Source organism: Phaethon aethereus, assembly GCF_964289735.1.
Source record: "Phaethon aethereus genome assembly, chromosome: 2".
Classification (NCBI taxonomy): domain Eukaryota; kingdom Metazoa; phylum Chordata; class Aves; order Phaethontiformes; family Phaethontidae; genus Phaethon; species Phaethon aethereus.
In genome coordinates this window covers 85,395,254-85,416,985 of record NC_138582.1, presented here as the reverse complement: position 1 = coordinate 85,416,985, position 21,732 = coordinate 85,395,254, and positions in this window count along the sequence as shown.

The following is a 21,732-nucleotide window of genomic DNA, read 5'->3' as shown; positions in this document are numbered from 1 at the left end:
AAATCTTACCTCCATGTCCATGCAGACATGGAATATATGTCTTCTTAAACTCAACTCCTTTCTTAAACATGACAATTTTTATTTGAACACATATACTGTATTGGCCACTCATCTGGTCTAGTCATAGCTTTGTTGCATTACAGCATTGCTTTTGAATTACTAGGTTGTGTGGTCTTGTATCTAGAAACTGGCAAATAAAGCAGAAATTAACCAAATATAAATTTTAGGATCTTTTTGAGCTCTTTAGAAGCAGGTCAGCTGTCACAGTCCTGTTCTACCACCAGGACCTCTGTAGGTCCCTACTTGCTTCAGTTACTGAGTGGAGTCTGTACGTTCATAGGTGTGAAAAAATTCTTTTGTATTCAGAAAGTATCTCTCTCTCTTTTTGATATTTTCAGCTCATGAGGATGACCGTGATCTCATTTGTCAGACTTTACAAGAAGCATCTCCTGTGCTGACCTTTACATTTTTCAGAAGGGTCTCAAAAACATTGATAAAGTTACCACAGCATCCTTCTTGAAGACACTCACTAAAAATCTCTTTTACCACAAAGCATAAAAACCACTTAACAGGGGTTAGGTTGGCAATACAATATAAGTGTTTCTTATCACGCAGACTAATATCATCTCTTTGGGTTCATCCATCAATGTTTATTCAGGGCTTATCCATTTTCTTTTCCATGGTCAGAGAAGTGTAGAATGACAGGCCCTTAAAACAGATTTTCTGATCCACAAGAATAAAGCCTAATCGATGGCCTTTGGTGTCCATCTGGCTGCAGGTCTCTAGTTACATTCTTCAGGGAAAAGGCGGCAAAGATGACACAAAGCAAGCCCACTGTGCTGGAGAAATCAATCAGTATTTTGATAGCTCAGTGACTGTGGCTTATGCAAACCTGTCTGTGTTTGCATTATAACTTGCTAGTACATTGCTGACAGTCTGTTCGAAGCAGTCTGAGTATTTACTCAAATTCTCAATGGATTTGCAGCTCTATTGAATTACTCTAAAGCCCTGCTAGTAAGATAATATGGGGGAAAAAAAAAAAGTTATAGAAGAAACTGGCCTGCATATATTGTGAGTTTATATTTGCCAATATAAACTATCACTTTCCTTTGTGATAGAAAAACAGTTTGTTTTTCTAATTGAGACCAACATTGTGTATTCACACAGCAACAGACTTTCTGAAATTAAATAGTCAATATATTTTTCTCTTTTCTTACATCTCTCTAGTATTTTGTGAGAGAAAAACTTAAACCTGATATATAACCTCATATTTATCCCATGCAACCAGTGTTTTAAAAAATTCCCAAATGGCAGGGTAAAATCATTCAAAATACAAGTTTTCATATAACTTCATGCTGGTGTCACTTATGCAGATACATTTTTAACACATTCATGCAATTACTGTTCTACTTCAAGAAGCAGCAAAAAAAGACACTTTTTCATCAATCCAGTGGGACTTTTCTTTGCTTTGAAATAATCGTAAGGCAATATAGACTGACCAAATAGTTTAGTTAACTTCTGAGTACAGTATACATGAAGTATTTTAGACTTGTTTCACTATGGCAGCAAAGAATAGGCACATAGTTTCTTAACTCTATCAGTAATTGGTTTGTTTATATATGTATATCCAATTGCTAGGAATATTTGGGCATCATTATTCCGTCACTGATTCCTTTGACTATACATCATAACAAAGTTGCTGTTAATCAATGCACAATCAGATTGCACACATGTAGCTTGCTTCATATGAACTCTGATTGTGCACTGTCATTGATTGTTCAATGGGACATGTTAGGCCAAAAAAACATGCAAAATTCCTGAGAGAGAGCATCAATGTGCAGCACCTTATCCATACACCAAATCCATTCATTGCAACACCTATGGCGTAATTATTTTCAAAGCTGGCAGGACGGAGGATTCAGTAGAAAAAACGCTACACTGAAAGTCATTAGAAAAACCCGAACTCCTTTTCCTGGCCTCTTGTTTAAATCTGACAAGTCACTTGATATCTTTAGTGTACCTCAGTTTGTGAAACAGAGAAATGATTCTTTGTTTTGAAGGCCTATGGTGACCTTCCATAGCGAAAATAAATGAGCCACGTTTTCCACTCTTTTGTGCTCCCCAACACAGAGAAACAGAGATTTTAAAAATTATTCCCAAAGAACTCTTTCTGATCCAGAAGAAAGACTTCTTACTGAGGCTTCCAAAGAAACAGAGGTTCATGTATTTAGACTCCAAGACGATGCCTGAAAATCTTCATAAATCTGGCATGGAATCAAGGCGTTTTGTAGCTGTGTCTGCAGTAGAAATCAAGGCATTTTAGTTGAGTGTGAAAAAAACCAAAACTGTCTGACAACCCTGGGTTGTCCGTTTTTGTATTAAATGTGTTGCAATTACCTTTAAGTTAGGATAGTGTCGAATACAGAGGGTTCTAAATGTCAGTTGGTCTTACAAAAATAAGTGTAACAGATAAAACAGTAACTTTATTCTACTACCTGCTTTCAATTTTACCAGTAATCCTATAAATTAATGTCGCAATTGTAGAGAGAATGTTTCTGTTTTGACAGGTGAGGGCTTGGCACTGGGTTGCTTTGAACTGCACTTTGATAGAGCAGAAGATTTTGGAATTTTTGGTACTTTAACTGCTCAATGTCCTTTTAGGTAGTAAGGGCAGTTTTAACATCAGGCATCAGATTTCTACTTTTTCTTGATTCACAACAGAACAATTAGGTCCATCGTGCCTCACTACCAGGATTCCCTGTAGCTTTGATGTTCTCTAGAAGGAGATTTAGTGGAACAAGAACACAATCATTTAAGCTCATGTAAGAACTACTCTTTGCTGTATCATTAGGTCAAATAGGTGTTTGCATAATCAGACAGTTTAAACTGATTCTGGACCATAATTAGGCAACAATTTTTTGAAAAAAAGGGCAATGTAGTCATCTGCAGCACACAAAAATCCCTGAATAAATCACTGATGACAAAGCAGGTCTGTGTGGTTAAAGTGAAAAAAGACATTTGCAACCTGGCTGATATTCAGCTCTGTCTTTCATCACCTAATTTCTCTTTTCCTCACAGGGCATGCTGCATCTGTCCTTCCAGGAGACCAATGCAAACTCACACAGATCACTGTCCCAGATAAAAAATAGTTTGTCAAGCAATGAAATAGTTCCAGTGATATGACAATGGCTTATTTTCTGCTGAAAACATAGAAGCGGGCCAGAAGTGCAGAAGGAAAATGATTCAGCCAGTGATGCTCACTGCTTGCAGAAAGTTGTCAGCTGGATCCATATAACACGTCTGAGTTCTGAGAGTAAGCATCATGTAAGCAATGATAATCCTTCACTGAAGTTGGAAAAGCCACAGAGGAAAATTTTTCAATAGATCCTTCCCTGGCAGTTACTAATTTACTTGCTGCACTTGTCTGCCACAAAGGTTTTAAGTCAACTCTGCAGCTCTGAAAGGGCACATTAAATGAACAAGAGCAGACAACTATGTATCAGCAGTACAAAATATCACACTACTTGTCTTAGCATGCCATTAAGGCCAATTTCTTGTTACTCGACTTGTGAACAGTTTTCCAAGCTGGAATATGGATGGAGGAGATCTATGAGTTGTGTGGGCAGATCCCAAACTACTGAAAAACATAGTAGTAAGATAATATGCCTAGAAATTTATACAGAAAATAGAATTCTTCAATTCCCTTGGGCTTATGGTAAGGTGATGGCAGCAAAAAGTCTTACTTTTTCAAGCAAAGAAAGCTATTCTGAGTTGTATGATAGAAATTTTCTACCTTGATTAAAGGGAAGGTTTTTCTACAGTTTATTGTACATCCACATTATCTGAGATAGCTGGAGATATTGCTTATAATCATTATTATGCGTAAAAGAGTTTCTGATGTGTAGGTTCACATTAAAGCCTAAGACTTTGCTAATATCTACAACATTTCAAATGTGAAATTCTTTTTACACTTGACTTCGTATATGATCAAAGAAGGCACATAATTTTATCTATGAATACAGAGAGAAATGTGAAGGCAGAGCCACTAATCACCTATATGGACCCCAAAATTATTTTGATTCTAAGACAAACCAGCTCCACAAATAGCATCATAGAATCTGCTTTATAGTAAAACACTAATGGTGATATAAGAGGAATGGAGCAGGTGTTTAAGCACACAGCCTAAAGAGAATATCTTTGTTTTACTAGCGGCTCACTAACATCACACTTGTAGTTTACTCTTCGTATGTATCTCAGGTACTGTTTCCATATTTCACTGCTCTGTTACAACGTGCAGTTCACATTGTTCTTTACGGCCCTTAACAACTAAAGTAGGATATGCGGGCTTCGAACAGACACCTCATCTAAGCAAGTTGCATAAGTTGCCTCAGAAACCAAGAGAGAAAGATGGGCTCTGCCAGGACAAAGTTTTCCCTTTCCCAACACAAAAATAAAAGGACTAGCCTTCTCCCAGGAGTTCTCGCTGTTAGTGTTTTAGCTCTAGGAAGTTAAAGGTATGTAGAGATTAGATGTAGCAAATCAGACACCCCTGCATGACTTTAGGCTCCCTTGCACTTTGCCTTCCAAAAAAAAAAAACCCAGTCTGACTTAATCTCTCAAGTTGAATAGAAACATGACTACTACTATCAGTACTATGACCAAACATATGCTGATGGGACTTCTGCTGAACTAGATTCTCCTGTTGACAATCGAGATCTAGCACTGTTGCTTTACTGCTTCCAGCATCCCTGATTTCACAATTTCTGTTTTTTCTTCACTGTGCATTCACAAAAAACAAACAGTATAAATAAAAAATTAGTAATAACCATTTCAGGAATTCACAATGCTTTTCATTCTGCTTTTACTGTCCATGGGTAGAAGGACTCTCCCCAGTCATTAAAGAATGCTGGAGTTCAGTTTCAAGATAAAATCTTAAGGAGCTCCACTAATAACCTCCTTTCTTTTGAACATTTTCTCTCATAGTATAGATTTCAGCCCACATGATCTTTTTTACAGTTCTGGTACTATTTCCTACCTTTTTATTTTTAAACTTATTATTTATCATGTAGCACCAAATCAAATGTCTTACTCATTTTTGAAATAACTTAAATTTGCATTTCAGGGGGCACACAGATTTATTTTAGTCTTCTGTGATCGTTGTCTATCTAAAAATGACCGCTGACTACTGTTTTCAGTTTCTTATGCTTTATTGAATCCTCCTTAAAAGTTTTCCCTAACTATAGACTGGTAAAATCATTCAGTTTAGGAAATGAAACAAAAACTGAAGCTCTGATAGGAACAAAGCATTTAATTTATCATCCAAATGACAGCAAAAGCTATAAATTTTCCTACTTGCTTTTTAGTCAGCCTGGCTGGCTCTTTCTTCATGAGAAAATATATTACAGATAACTACTGCAGCAGACAATCTGATACAAGGCTCCAGACAGCTATTTCAGCTTAGAAATTAACTCACATTAATGTGGTGATAATTGTTGGAGCTCAGTTACATGTTTTTATTAATTAAAGATTGAGGGAAATACCATAGAAGAGACAGTAACATTTGTTAACAAGAATATGCTAATGATTTGGCTGTTCCCATTGACCTCTGAAAAGGTTAAACTGCTAGAGCTGTTGGATGAATTAGTAAATATGTCAAATCTGGGTTATACTTTATCTTGTTTAAAAAAAAAGAGGAAAAAAGTAATTGATTACTCAGTATGTTTACACAGGATTTTCATGCATTGTAATCCTTGTTCTCGTATTTGGCTATCTAGGTTAATAAATTTCTTTTCCTGGTATGTGTCTGTTTCATATGTGTCTCCTTCTGATAATTTTTGAACCTTGCTGAAAAAATATCAACCAATTTCACAGAGGAGAAGCAGTCTTGAGACTACTACATTTTCTGAGACTTAAAAAAGACTTAAAATCTCTATTTAAATCTCAGCAATATTGAAAAGAACCACCAATCACAAACTGCAGTAAAGCCAAAATAACTGTATACTCATAATACCAGCAATGCTAAAAAAAGAATGCAAGTCACTTATGATTCTGAATGCTATCTTACATATATAGTAAGTTTTAAAATAAAGGGTATTTAATTAGCTTGATCTGGATACTATGACTATTCCAGCTGGCCAGTCTTAATTTTTCGTTGCTGTCAGATTTCAAGAAGCAGCGTGAGGATATGCAATGTCCTTACTGATCTTGCGATCAAAATTTTCCTTTAACTGAAGTGTTTTGCAGCTTTTAGTCTAGTCAAACCAACACATTTGGGTCCACATCATTATTTTAATTCCCATAAAAGTGGAATTATACAAATTCTCGGTGAAATAATCACTAAAGTCTGTGAGCTGTTCTGTCTATCAAGTAAATTTATTCATGTTTGCAGACCTCTTTAATAATGACCATGGCCTTCCAGCAGCAATATATTGGAAAAGGGAAACACTATCCAACCTTCTTCCTAAGTATTAATGCTCATATAAAAATGTTGGAAATTTTACCTTGAAGAATATGAAACAGGAATGTACGAGATATTTCTATAGTTATTCTAAAATGGAAGGATGGTAAGGCTAAGGTAGTAGAGCAGAAAATCAGAAGATGCCATTTCTTTGCACCGATTACCAGCCATACAAGTAATATGACTCTCTGGATCTACTTTCCCAGTATATAGAACAGGGACTTCAGATTAATTTAGAAGATTATTTAGAAGATCAACTCTTTGTGAACTTAAAGCATGTTCTTGATGAGTCTTACGCAAGTTTACTGGAGACAGTATCTAAAATTCAGATAGTTCAGGTACCTGACGTTTCAGAATATGTTTGCATTCGGAAGCAAATGTTGGGTCACCTCTGGTCAAAAATGCATTTTAGAGCAAGGGGAAAAATAAGCCAGTATGTGCAAAAGAAGAGCTGATTTTTCAAAGTAAAAGACACAGCAAGATAGCAGAGGAAGTAAATTCTACAAGAAAAAATGAGCTATACTTTTCATTATGATGATGATTCCACTGTTAGTACAGAACATTTCAGTCACTCTATCGAAATGAGAGTCTCATTTCACTTCAGAGTTTTGATTTGCTTTAAGGTAGGACACTTCACACTTTGGTAAAATAATACCACCCAAAATACATCTTTTTGCCAAGTCTGTCTACAGTGGATGCTATTCTTTTTGTCAAAGACAGCAAAAAATCTGTAAGCTTATCCTGTATAATAGAAAACAATTTTTAAAGAGTACTGCTCTTTCTTGCTAGATGTGACTTGTTGCTAGCAAACCACAAATTCAGTCCCAGACTCCACAGAAGTTCATTCTTATGTTCTGGCCTCTATTCTTTATTGTAATTCCTCTTAGACACACTCACAAAACTTCTCCAGAACTCATACAGCAAACTGAGTTTACAATAAAAGATCATCTTCAATGATTTTTCATAAACGGAGTGCCGTGTTACCGCTACTTACATACAGTTAGATTTTCATGAAAATTATATATTGATCAAATATCCATTTTCTGACTAAATTCTCAACAATTCAAAAGCTTGACAATACTAATCCTCTGAATCGCCTGTTACCAGAAAAACATCAACTGTGCAGGTGAAAAGACAACATACTCTTCAGAGAAGGAACTACACAACTTTTTCTGCTGTGAACTTAGGCCCAAGCAACAGTCTATGTCCTGTAAATAATGGAAGTAATGCAAAAAAGCTGAATATGCTTACAGGAAAATTAAACTTTATTTCTAATGAAAGCCTTCTGTATAATTAGAAAAAAATTTCAACAGTATGCTTGACAAATTAAACATCAAGAACTATCATATTTAGAAAGGCAGACACACCCCTAACAATGCACATAAAATTCTATTTTTTTAACATTTTACTACTGAAACTTAGAAATAAATTACAAGACAGGACTTTCAAAATCCGTAAAGATTCTTATTTCTAAAATGTTTCAGTAACGATCGTTTAAAGCACCAGACATCTGCCTACTGGATCCCCCAAACCCTATGAATCTGCAGCACTAAAACGAGAATTAAATGTCCGCTGAAGCAGCGTATTGCTACGTCTGTGACGCTAAGAGGGACTCGGGCCATAACTGTTTGCTTGCAGAGGCACGCCGTCACAGCGGAGCACATACTTGCATCTGCACATGCAGGCAAGGTTAACGCACTCCGAGTCACCGACTTCCAAGTGCACCAGCAAATGGCATCTTCTTTTGAGAAAATGCCAGAGAACTTCCTGTGCAGGTAAAAGAGAGACAAACAAACATGAGAAAACAGGCCAACGATCCGCTAAGTTTTATAGTCTTGTTTTACTCCAGTTATTCATATCTTCTGTCGGAAAGAAGCATCCAGAAATCTAGGGCGAGGCAAGAGAGCAATCAGCCTTTAGTGAATATATAAGTAAATATTGAATGACAGTAAAACCCCAAAACCTAAAAGGTCTGGCTGAAACAACACACAGAACTTCTTGGGGTATGGAAATTTTAACAGAGACCCAAGTGAAAATCTTACAGCCCCGTAGATAGACTTTAATGTAAAGATTGAAAAAAAAAAAAGTCCTTACAGTTTACTCCCATGACACCTTTCTCCTGTGCAAGCAAGTGCTGCTACGCGCTGTCCTGCTACTGCAGTCCCACTGCTTTGGATTTCTGCTCCTTGTTCTGCTTTTGGCTCTTGCCTGGTTCCATTCCCTGTCCTCATGGAATGAGGAATGGAAATGGAATTCCCTCTCTCTTAAGGAGAGAAAAGAGGGCAAGCAGTCACAACAGCAACAGGGAAATGAAAGGCAAGGCTACAGTCTAATTCCAGTCTGCTACTGCATGAGCTGCAGAGCCATTTGCAATAATCACATTTCAGCTAGCTCAGCCGGCTCCTGCTGAATCCCCGCCTGTGCGTGATGCATTTCCAGTCACTGGAGCTAAACCCCAACCTAATACCCTCTACAGACCGTTGCTGGGCTGCTGGCTGATAGACAGCTGTAGCTGGGGTGCCAAGGGAGGCATCGGAGCAGATTCATCCTATGGCTCTCATCTAAGTATCCGCTGAGCAAAGGTACTAAGTACATCAGGGTCTGATACATGCTGCAAGATCATGATAGTCCACAGCTGTCTTAAGTCCAGACTCCAGAATCATATGCATTTATGGCCACCTTTACATATGGATTCCTAGATTAGGCTGGTCCCTTTGCAGGTTGCACCCATGGGGCATTTCTTAAGAAAAAATCTTCACAAGATGCTGTGCTGGAAAATTCCCCACAAACCTAAGAGAAGCGAACATACTCTGGAATCAACCCTACTGAACCATGCAGCCCCACAGCAGCCTTCTGGGGTTTAAAGAACCAGCTGATTTACAGTTTGCACTCAAACTCTCCATGTGGCAGGAACCCAAGCTTGACACCCAGGCTACCATGGCTCCAGGGGATAACCTGGGTACATATTTGTATAATCTGGATTATTAGTGAGTTGGTGAACCACAGACAATGAGAGATCTTCAACATGACAGGATAGATCTACTCTAAGAGGTGCTCAGCAACTTAATATGTATGTTCAAGGCTATCTGTGAATGGAAAATTGCAGGTATATAGAGACAGAAATGAAGCTGTTCTAAATATTCACCCTTAAGGATCTAGCATGAGAAATCATCCGCTAGGTACTAAAATCCTCTGCAGTAAACTCAAAAAACACCCTGCACTGGCAGAGCAAAGATGAACTTAAAGCAGATTCCATGGCCCTGACTCTTACTATTCAAATTAATTTCTTTGTATTCAGAGTATATATTCCAACTTGCCTTTACATCCTTAACTGCTGGAATACAAGACAGACATGGAAAAGGTCATACATTAACACAATGTCGTCTAATTTTATTCAGTTAAAGTATTGATCACATCAATGGTAAGGAAGTTAGAGACAGGCAGCTATTCCACCTGTAAGAGTTTTACTTTCATTTACTTGGTATATTACAAAAGGAAATATTTGCATTTCATATCATTATCAGAATCATAATATTTCTGTCATGAAGTTATCATGTATTATTTATGCATGCTAATTATGAAAATGTTATGTAATCTGATGTATAACTGCAAATTAAATAATTGCTTCAGTGCTGATTGACGTAATAGATCCACTGAAGCAAAGATCTTGAAATTACAAATTAAATTATTAGATATCTTCGAAGTGGCTTAAAAAAACTTATTTGTTTATGGATATTGGTAAAAACCTTAAATTCAATTAGCCAAACAGAAAATGGAAAAATATGAGAGGTAGACAAGAACACTTAGCAGTGCAAAATGTTTCTTATGCTTGTGCTTTGGGTTCCGCTGCTACCAAACTACCATGCTCTAGTGAGATATAATTGCCATTTAATAACAGGCAATGTGTTAAATTACCTATGTTTAATTTTGCCTGGGTATGCATGATATTTGGAAACAAAAAGACTGCAAAACCTAAAATGCAGTCTCACACAGGTTAGAGACATAAAATTGTGTGATAACTCACTTTTTTAAATCCTGAATTTGGTCTGGGACTATTAAAAAAAGATCAGAATTCCTCAAAACTAGTCATGATACCTAATCTTGTTTTTTCTTATTTTAACTAATGTCAGGGTTTCTTGCTACTATCAATATCTTTGCTAATATCAGGATCTACTTGAAAAGAGTAGATCCAGTAAACAATGTCAGGATAAAACTAGTCAGAATAATTCTTTTTCTAATAGATAACTTGCCAATTACAATACCAGGAAGTACAGTGTACTTAAATTATTTTTTTTTTTAATCCGTGCTCAAATTTCTGGGCTACCCAGAAGTAAAATTCTAGCTAAAATTATGTACCTCCACTATAGCTTTGGTTGAATCCACATATTTTCTTTCTGAGTCTGTCACTGGATTGTCACATATTCCTCAGTATATCTCATAAACCTCAAAAAGGAAACAACTTTATACATTGAGCTACCTACAGAGATGTATTTTAACAAAATTAGTACACTTGACTGAGGTAGATGGCTCATTCCTACAGATTAAATTATATTCATTGTATAGCTCAAACGTCATGATTTCCCCAAATTTTGCATGTTCTAAATATTTTTTTTCCTCATAGCATTTAGTTTTCTTGATACAGTCCAACGGGAAGCAATGTGTTCAATTCTACTTTTTGTCACTAAGTAGCACTATCAATTTTTACCAGTGTACAATGAGATAGTCCATATACTGAGTCCCATCTGTTAAGTATTTCCCACTGTGGACTGAGCAGAGATTATCCTCCTTCCTGAAATGCATCTAGTATGCACTCATCTCATCATGTCACACTGCAGTCTCATAAATAGGGTTTTGCATTCATGGATATCTGCTTTTCTCATGATCTGAGGGGACTTTGTTCAAAATGCCAGTTTCATATCATTAACTGTGTATTAGAAGGTTCACAGATACTAACCTTGGCTTATTGGTTATTAATTCTACACTACTTTGAGGGGAACGGAGTCATAATAAATCACTTATAAATGACAATGACAGTTACATGAACATTTGAAAAAAGGAGAAAGTAGCTGATCATATGTTTAACATCCTGGTTCACGTATATCCATTCAGTTTAACTGTGATATACCCAAGCCAAGGTCAAAATAGGCTAAGATGTAAATATACACTACATTATGAGAAATTCAGACATCTTAATATCTATAATTCTGCTTACATACCATCTTTCACCACACACCTTGTACTGCAATAAACAAATTGGTCTAAATTTTCCCTTTTTTTCCTTTTCATGAATTGTGTATTAAAAGTTACATATTTCCACGATTATGTTTATTCCCAGATATTATGCATCTGTTTGTTTCTAGAAAAGACAAATCATCACGATGACAACACTGTACAGTTGTTTGATATTAAAGCAGTTTGGTTATTTCTTTGTTCCATTTTTGGAACTATAAATTTAATTCTATGAATAAATTTGTTTGTGACTGCTCATGGAAAACAAGTATTTAGCTTTGTAAGGATTAACAAAGAATTCTGTTTCATGCCTAACTATCTATGTGAGTTACGATATGTAAAGTTTAGTTATTACTATTTGCAGGAAAACTCAAAATGAGGTCATAATCATAAAAAATTATTGATTTAGAGTTTTGATATATGATAGATTTTTGTCAGAATTTTCTCAAAAATAATATCTGTATCTTATGCCTCACTGGTATTTATTACAGAAAAGCTGTCTAAAGGAAGGTACAGAAACAAATAAGAGACTACAAAATTTTGTTTCATTCATTCTCCCTCTTCCCCAGGTGACAGTAAGAGTTTGGAAGAAATGCTTAAATGAACAACTAGTATCACTAATGTGGAGATTACTATAAGAACTTCAACATTGCATTAAGCAGGCTAGTTAAAATTTATTCTAGAATGTATTATTTATAGTCTTTCTGTTTGAATTTATTAAGTACTAAACAAAAAACCCTCTCTTTTGAGAAACTGCAACAGCAGAAATATGTTTCTGCCATATAATTTTTTTTAGCATTTAATAAATTTTTAAGAAATGTACCCGCAGGCATAGAACTATCAATAGAAAGTATCCACTCTGGCACCAGCTAGAACTGAGTCTCGATAAATGTGCCTTAAGATCACACAAACAACCCAGTGCTTGCTAATTGTTGTCAAACTGCCAGCCTGAGTAAGAGTGAACTTCATCCTGCAGCCTGTGTTGTACTGGGACTCTGAAGAACTGTTGAACGAGGTGACTTAAGGGGGGAAATACCTATGTGCAGTTTCTTTGCATTTGTCAGATTCACATTATTGTAATAAATTAATTTCCTAATTCAACTGGCTACTATGATATAAGGTCTAAAAATCAAGACCTTTCTGTTATTTCCCAGGCACTGCTTTTAACAGTCATGTCAAAACTCTACATGTTATCAGTATATTTTCAGTATTTTCTGTAAATTCTTTAATAGTAATTGACATATTAAGCCAGCTTTTATTTCTCCAGTACCTATATATAAATATTCATCTCATCATAATGAATAATTCAAACTGAACAGACACTTACAGATGAGGCACATTTAAAATCAAATTTATCAAGCAACTACTGAAGAGTTTAATCTAGGATTCTCATCTGTTTTGCAAGTTCCGCTATCCTTTGATCAAGGATTATAATTATTAAAAAAAAATTTAAACTGCACTGGCATTTTCAGAAGAAATATTACAGGCAGAATAAACACAGAAGACGTTTTTTTCTTCCAAGATTGTTTTATTTTTTAAATTAATTGTCTGTCTAAAGTGTACACACTGTATTTAATAATATAAATTAAATAGTTTGAAAACAAACTCAAAGATGAGTTATGTTTTTATCCTGAAATTACAGACCCTATGCTGGGATTGGTTACAGTAAATATAACTTACAGACAGAGCAACTTGGAGATTTTTAATACTCTCAGAGCCATTTGCGTTTTGATTCCTGTCACAGACTTTGAACAAGATAATTATGTTTTTCTCCACTCCTTCCTCAAAGCTGAATAATATTTTTAGGGAGAAGAAATTGTGGTCAAGTCTTCATTCCCTCCTAGAAAGCATTATACTATTACAAAATTGTAATAAAACATATAACAGAGTTTCCTGATTAAGTCACTACTGATTTGGAGCTGTGGAACAGAAATCACAGAATAGAGAACTACAGCATTAAGATGATCATAATTTTTCAAGCTTATTTACATTAAACATCAGTGATGATTTCTCAAAGTGGGTGCACAATTTCAAATAAAGCTAGTAAACTTCCTGATATTAATAAATGTAAAACTGGTGCATTTCCTTCCCCCTCCCTAACTACCTTGTGAGCAATTAAACCACTGCACTGAAAAGGAAGACATAGTGTAGAAATTATGAAAGTGGTATTTGCTCTGATCTTGCAGTGAGCACAGATCGCTTCCTTTTACAGGAATACAATGACTAGGAAAAAAAAAGATTCCTCCCTACACATCAGTGACTGCCTAAGAGTCTGTAGGGCATAGGAGCTGCAATTCCCAGAACAGATACTGCACACTGGAGTGAAGTCCCGAACTGAGTTGATTGATGAACTTCATACGTAACATAGCCACCTGGGAGGTACCTAAAGGAAGGTAATTGATTGTTCTGTAGCTAGCTTACCTCTTTTACGTGTCACTGCAGCACTCATGTCCTTTTGTATGCTGCTTACCATGAGCAACCAGAGACTTTGAGCCTGCCCCTCACTGCTGCATCTACCTCCCTTTGGCTGCACATGAGCATAAGGGAGGCAAGTGGGAGATGTGTGTGGTATTAAATCAACGTAGGCTCAGTACTCTACTTGCAAGGTCATGAGTGATGAATCATTGTTTTAAGCATAACACTGTGATTAAACAGAAAAGTGATCTTGATTTTCTTTTCTTCTTCTTTATTGCACCCCTTGGTTTCTATGCGTCGACATTCAACGTCTCCACTCCGTTGCCCTTGTCCCCTGTTTCCCCTCCCCATCCATTTTACTCAGCAGTCCTTCTAATTCTTTTTCCATTCTTTCAGTTTCCTGCTCAGAAAAGAATTTCTGGTTTTACACAACACAGTGTGACCTGAACTTGCTGTTATCTCATTGTTTTGCTTCTCACACCTGTTTTTGATCTGTATCTTTGGTGCGCTTTTCACTTCATGCTACATCTTGGCTGTACAGCTGACTCAACTGTATACTTTCGCAATCAATCCCAAGCTGTGCTAGATTACATTCCTAGACTTAAAAATGTCTATAATGATTTTTATTAAAAAATTATTAAATAACACAGGCTAGCAAAAGAACACTGTCAACAACTCCAAGGTGCAATGCCTCTCAGAAGTTTTCTAATTTAGCCATTAAATTTAAAGAAACAGAAACAGTTGCTGCTTCATTTTACAGCTGCAACGTACCTGTGACATTGTCTAGTAATAGGCTGCCCAGTGGGAGCCTCTTCACCTAAACAGCCTGGTAGTCTGAAGTTTTAGGAGCGATAGGAACCGTTTGAAAAGGCAGGAGAAACCTTCCCCTAAGGTAGGGCAGGTAGCAGAAAGCAATCAGGGAAACACAAAACAAGTGTCATAGTAAGGGCTAGATGTGCAGCAAGTAACATCAGCCTTACAAAGTCCTTGTAGTGAAATTAAAATAAGTCATTCTGCCATAGTTCAAACCCATCAACGTCTCTGCTCCTTTATCTATAAACTCTGTTTCTTTATGTATTAGGCTTTATAACTAAGTCTGATTAATTAGTAGATATCCCATGTAGCTTACCAGAAACAGTAGATTTTAGTTTATCTACAACTCGAGTGCAACAGAAAACTGCCACAGAACTTTCATAAGATCACATGCTGTTGTCCCTTAATATAACCACAACAGAACCAAGGTATTTTTGAATCTCTGAAACATTTCTCCCCTACCTGTCCCTGAACTCCACCTGTATAGGATCAGGCCAGAACAAAACATAGACCAGGAAACCAAGCCTTTCTCACACAAATAAGAAAACAATTTACAAGTGGCAATGCTCCAAGAGAGAAGGAAAATGATCATGGAAAAATAAGCCAGTTCACACCTAATTGAGGAAGAGAGCCCCCGCTTTGGGACTTACCATTCTTGTGCTGAATTTGGGAACGGCCTGCAGCTGGGTACTAATGAGCAATTACACTCTGGCAGCATAATACTTTTCTCATCCTTCATTCTTATTCACTCTGGTCCAGTATACAGCTGTGCAAAATTATCTCACATTTGTGAACTAGTTACCTATCATTTTATTCTTGGCTTAATATAACTGAGTAACTAGGATTGGGCAGTTTCCTGAGAGTGCTCAGATCCAGGAGACATAATCTGCACATGTTGTCTCAAGTACAATAGAGGAAGGTTATTACAGGACCAAATTGTGTAAATGCAGTGAAGCACAGGCCTGCTGGCGTTGGATGGAGAACTCCTTTCTCTAAGGAGGAAGAGGGTCTTTGCTCACAAGCTAGCAGGCCTCATTGACAGGGCTTTAAACCAGACTTGAAGGAGTAGGGGGATAATATCAGGCTTGCCCATGCCAAGTTGTGGGATGACACGCCAAGGTTAAAGGGATAGGGTGCCAGTGGGGGCCCTCAACTTGTTGCTCTGAGATGTGCTGGGTACACTGGAGCACACTTGAAGCATTACAGAGATGAGACAGGGGCTCCTGAGGTAATAGGAGGCAACAGGGAAACACCAGAGAAAGACCTCTAAGGAATTAAGGGGTGTTCCTCTAAGAAAGTGACACAGCCGTCGGCCCAGCTGAAGTGCCTCTACACCAAGGCACACGGCATGGGCAACAAACAGGAGCAGCTGGAAACCACGATGCTGCTAGAAAGCTACGACCCAGTTGCCATTACTGAAACTTGGTGGGATAAATCCCACGACTGGAGTGTGGCTATCGATGGCTACTTGCTGTTCAGAAGGAACAAGTGAGGAAGGAGGGGTGGAGGGGTTGCCCTCTAGAAAAAGGAATGGTTATATTGTAAAGAGCTGTCTCTGAAGAATAGCCATGAGCAGATCAAAAGCTTATGGGTAAGAATCAGGGACCGAGGCAACAAATGGAACCTTGTGGCTGGTGGCTACTACAGGCCACCTGACCAAGGCGAGCCTGTTGATAAAGCCTTCTCACTCCAGCTACAGGAGGCATCATGCTCACAGGCTCTCATCCTGCTGGGGGACTTCAACCACCCCGACATCTGTGGGAAAAGTAGCACAGCGAATTGTAGGCAATCCAGGAGACTCCTGGAGTGCATGGAGGAGAACTTCCTGTGCCAGCTAATAGACAGCCCTACCAGAGGGGATGCCATACTGGGCTTGTTGGTCACCAACACGAGTGAGCTAATTGGTGACGTCAAGACAGAGGCAGCCTGGGCTACAGTGATCATGCGCTGGTGGAGTTTGCAGTCCTGAGGGATATGGGGCAGGTGAAGAGTAAAGTTGGGATGCTGAATTTTAAGAAAGCAAACTTCCAGCTCTACAGGGAGTTAGTCAATAGGACCCCACTGGATTGGGTTGCCTAGAGCAGAAACATTCAAGATCAGATGGTCGGAGCTCTGAGCAACATGATCTAGCTGAAGATGTCCCTGCTCATTGCAGGGGGGTTGGACTAGATGACCTTAAATGGTCCTTTCCAACACAAACCATTCTATGATTCTATGATTTGGGATACCCAGGCAAGCCAATGGTACAAAAAATTAGTGTGCTCCTACTGAAGCCAGTATTGATGCACTCAGCGCAGAATTGAGAGGCCCAGTGTATCATAATGATACATAGTGTCTTTAGTTCCAAAACTGGTGCTAATTCAGGGGTCTTGCATCAAATTGAACTGCATGATATAACCAAAGTGACCTAGGGTGACGCTTCTGGAGAACATCAGAATTTGAAGATTTTTTTTTCTTCTGAGTACTTAAGAATGCTATTCTTAAGGCATGATTTTTACTTTTTATCTATTCATACATCTTCAGACCTTTAATATAGTATTGGTTAGCATACATGATTATTTTAAAAAATACAATCATAAATAACTAAATATACCTCATAGTAATTTGTTGAGTGTTATAACTTGTATGGAAATAAATATTAACAAATTACTGAAAATCTGAGTGAAAATAAAGAATTCCACAAACAAAAAAATTCCCCATACAGATGACCATTTTACTTTATTTTCATATAAAAGCAGTTACTAAGGGATGGTTTGCTAAGATCTTTCTTGTCTATCTGATATTCTCATATTATATGCAGACTGCCACAGTTCTGTGGTGGAGCCAAAATTCTATTGACAAATATGTGCACTATTGAACACTTCCACACAGAATGACAGCAGAAAAAGCCATTAGACTGATATTTACATTTTTACAGTCGAATCTTCCAAGAACTGAATTTATTTTGTTGATTGTTTGGTGGATTTTTTTATGAAATCTATTTTGGCAGTAGTTAAAGGTGGTATGTGGAAGAATAAAACAAATTCAGGAGGTAACCATGAGGTACTTAAATCTCTTTTTAATTTCTACAATATGGAAAGAATAAACATATAAAAAAGGAACATATAAGGAGAAAGAAGTTTTGTTTTTCTCTGACTTTGCAGAATGCATGCAACAATCAACAAATGAAACAATAACCCATAGCTTAGTAAAATAAAAAGGAATATTTTATTTGGAACAGTCATTTTATATCTGCATTTATTAAAGGACTGTTCATGTTCTTTGGCACTTGATTACAGCATATCCTGGTGGGTTGACCCTGGCTAGATGCCAGATGCCCACCAAAGCCGCTCCATCACTCCCCTCCTCAGGTGGACAGGGTAGAGAAAAATATAATGTGAAACTTGTGGGTCGAGGTAAGGACAGGAAGAGATCAGTCATCAATTACCATCATGGGCAAAAAAGACTCAACTTGGGGAAAGTTTAATTTAATTTATTATGAATCAAATCAGAGTAGGATAATGAGAACTAAAACCAAATCTTAAAAAAACCTTCCCCCTACCACTCCCTTCTTCCTGGGTTCAACTTCACTCCCCATTTTCTCTACCTCCTCCCCCCCGAACAGTGCAGGGGGGTGGGGAATGGACATTCTTGTCATTTCATCACACGTTGTTTTCTACTACTCCTTCTTCCTCAAGAGGAGGACTCACACTCTTCCCCTGCTGCGGCGTGGGGTCCCTCCCACAGGAGACAGTTCTCCACCACCTTCTCCAGCGTGGGTCCTTCCCAGGGGCTGCAGTTCTTCACGAGCTGCTCCAGCCTGGGTCCCCCCACAGGTGCCGTCCTTCAGGAGCAGACGGCTCCAGCCTGGGTCCCTGCGGGGTCACAAGTCCTGCCCGCACCCCTGCTCCAGCCGGGGCTCCTCTCCCCACGGGGCCACAGGCCCTGCCAGGAGCCGGCTCCAGCGCGGGCTGCCCATGGGGTCATGGCCTCCTTCGGGCATCCCCCTGCTGTGGCGTGGGGCTCTCCACCTGCAGCCTACGGAGATCTGCTCCAGCGCCTGGATCCCCTCCTCCCCCTCCTTCTGCACTGACCTTGGTGTCTGCAGAGCTGTTCCTCTCACTTAGTCACACTCCTCTCGCCAGCTGCAGTTGCTGTTGCCAGTTTCTTTTTCCCCTTATTAAATATGTTATCCCAGAGATGTTACCACCATTGCTGATGGGCTCGGCCTTGGCCAGCGGCGGGTCTGTCATGGAGCCGCTGGCACTGGCTCTGTCGGACACAGGGGAAGCTTTTGGCAGCTCCTCACAGAAGCCATCTCTGCAGCCCCCCGCTACCAAAACCTGCCACGCAAACTCAGTACAGTATCTAAGTATGTGAACTGTATATTTATGACACCCAGGATGGAAATTAGTTTAGTGCACTTCTGTTACTTGCAGTGTTGACAAAAGTGCATGCCCATTACTGGTGCCTCTCAAGCCATTTGATTATTTCAGCAACACAGTGAGATTTTTCGGAGTCTAATTTTTTCTGAGTCTAATTAGGCCATTAGTTTATGAACATTCCCAAATAAACAAAACCAGCTTATTTTTCATAGAAAAAGGGGAAGTACTCCTTCATGTTTAATAAAACAGCAGATCCATTTCCACACTACAATCACTCTGCAGATTGAAAAAGTACGAATTAAAGTCTTTGTAAATATGTGCTTTCTCAGTTAGGCAACGGGCATAAACTGTATCTAGGAATATATTCCCTTTTTTCCCCCAAGCGTGAATATACTATTTGTAGACATTGCAGTCTGATAATATATAGCTTTTGTTTACCTTATATAGTTTCTCTTATGAGAGTGAACAATATCTGACTTTTAGTCCTTCTCACTTTTATTTCATATCATATTTTTGATAGATGTCTAAAATGAGTGAGGAAGAAGCTATTGCAGATAATAATCATGGGCATTTCATTATCAGTATTTCTTCTTATACAGAACGGTGACAAGAAGTTGCTTCCCAAAGGTCCTCTCCCTGACATACCTCAAAGAAAGAAGTGACACACAGAAACAGATTTGTGAAGCCCATGAGTTTCAGCTTGCCAACACCTTCTATTCCTATTTTCCCGATGCACTTTTTCTTTAGAAATACAAACTTTGTGTTGGAGGTATAGAAAGAACTCAAGTAGTATTAATTTTTAGATATTTTGTGATCATACTCCTAATTTTTAATGCAATTTTAAGGAAAACAAAACTTGTTGTGAATCACTGGCCACAAAATTAATGCCTGTAACAGAGGTATATTAAGTGTATTTGATATTAGCTGCAGTTAAGCAGAGCAAAACAAAAACTGAAACAGTCCTTTCTGCTAACTGCTTAATCCACTTTTAAAAAGGAAAAGATGATTATGCCAGAACACAGCCTAGCCATTAATATTATTGTTTTTCAGTAATTTAAGAAAGCATTATATGTAGTAATATAGAGAGAATTAAATCAGTAATTTCATAATGTTTCAGCAATATCGTTACAAATCCATAAAGGCAAATCATGACTCCATAACCCCTAGCAAAAAACCTACTAAGATAACATAGTTAACAACTTCAAGATCTGTGCAAATTTAGGTTTTATCAACTTAGAGTTTGATACATAGTAAGGCTTTTTCACACGCTTCTTTATAGGGCAAATTTTTGAAAAAAAATAAAGCTTCATAAAAATAATGACCTTCAAAAATGAGCTTTATATTGTGCCAATTCCCTTCATAAGAACAAAAATACCCAAGACAGTACCTATTCTTGAGCCGCATAAGCTGTAGGCTGGGCAGATTATCGCAAAGTGCTTGTCTTATTTTTCCCTACTTAACTGCTATTGGCCTGAGACAGGAGAGTGGTTTAGATGGGCCTTTGTTTTGGCCTAAGAAGAGTTCTTTTATCCTGAGCAGTTATTATCCAAAGCTTTTACATCAGAATACTTGAACTGCAATGGCTGCTAGAAGGATCTGTGATAGCAACAAGTTAGTGGAAGGACAACAGCAAGTAAAATTCCAGACAAGCACTAAGAAATGCATCTTCTGCTTTAAAAGAACATTTAAAGGGGGCAGGGGAGAGGAAAAGTACGTTTCTCCAATCAAGCATTGTATTTTGATGCTCCTATATTACTGGAAAAGTGGTATGAATAACCCATAACATCATTCCCCAGCAAATATTGAAGAAATTAAATTCTCCTATAATAGCTTACAGAGTTTAGCGATTTTGGGATAATCTGATTTAAAATATCATTTTGCAAATCATTGAACTGCAGCACAGAGCATGACAGTTTACATGGAAGTGATGCTGGAAGGAAATGGGAGAAGGTGGGTCTCTCTTTTCATGACTTCCTGAGAAGTATAGATATGGGTAATGGGAGAGGCTTGATGATCTGGAAAGAGTGCAAGGGTGCACCCAAGTTAAGGTGGGTGAAGTGCAGCGAAGAAACAAGAAGTGCACGTGAGGCAAGTGTGGAATCTGAAAATCTGTTTTTCTTCTGCCTTGATCTGCTGAGTGAGTATTCTGTTGCCTCCTTTTTTTTTTCTCTTACAATGACTCTTGTTGTCAAAACACAAATTGCATGATTATTAATTGGCCCAATAACAGGAAATTTCATGAAAGCAAAGACGGGGACATTCCCACATAATTTCATACAATATAACACCCTAGGAAGATATTCCTACATACTTTAATGCAAGTTTAATAGGAAAATGCTGTCCTTGCTGTAAAAAAAAATGACATTTACATTGGTAACAAAACTATCCAGAGCACAGAAGTACACTAAAAATTTATTACTATCAAAAGTGCTGTGAAATAAAATGAGGAAGGAT